The sequence below is a fragment of the Mus caroli genome, chromosome 18, assembly GCF_900094665.2.
Source record: "Mus caroli chromosome 18, CAROLI_EIJ_v1.1, whole genome shotgun sequence".
NCBI lineage: Eukaryota > Metazoa > Chordata > Mammalia > Rodentia > Muridae > Mus > Mus caroli.
Window position 1 is genome coordinate 72134763 of NC_034587.1, and position 705 is coordinate 72135467.

Consider the following 705-nt stretch of genomic DNA (forward strand, 5'->3'; position numbering starts at 1 on the left):
ACACACACACACACACACACACATCACTTTCTCTCTCCTCCTATTACCAAAGGAACACGAGTGCACCTGACTTTCTGGAGGCATAGTAGTATGCCTCATTGGTTCAGCAGTGAGTCATTTTTATGCCCTAACGTCTGGATGATTTCTTGGGTTTCCAAAATATTAATCTATATTCCACAATAATAGTCTAGCCTTTCAGCCAACTCTGGGTCCCTTACCTTGCTGTGAGGGCGGGATTTTGCACATCCAGCGGCAGGCACACTACCTGCAAAGCAACCAAGAATGAACTGTCGGGTTTGGTCCTTGCCCTGGTTGTAAGTCTCCTTACCTTTCAGAGGTGAGGAGAGGCCAAGCAGACTGCAAAAAAGGAAGACATGCAGTCAGAACCCTTGTGGAGGCTCTGCGGAGTTTGCACCATGGCTGAAGACAGCAGAGGGAACTTAGTCTGCCTAGCCCCTGAGTTTGAATATTGACATTATCCCCTGTGGCTGTGACCATGGGTGGCTAATTTAACTTCTAGACAGGGTAACCTTGAGGAGTTCACTCAACAACTTTGGCCTTACAGGACCCAGTGGTAACCCGGTCTTTTTGTGGGTCTGTCCCACGTGGAAAGAGGCTCTGTGACTGAGTTCCTTTCCTGGACTGAGATCTTTCTGGTCCATAATGATGACTGTGTATTTTTTTTCTTTCTTTCTTTCTGTAGAT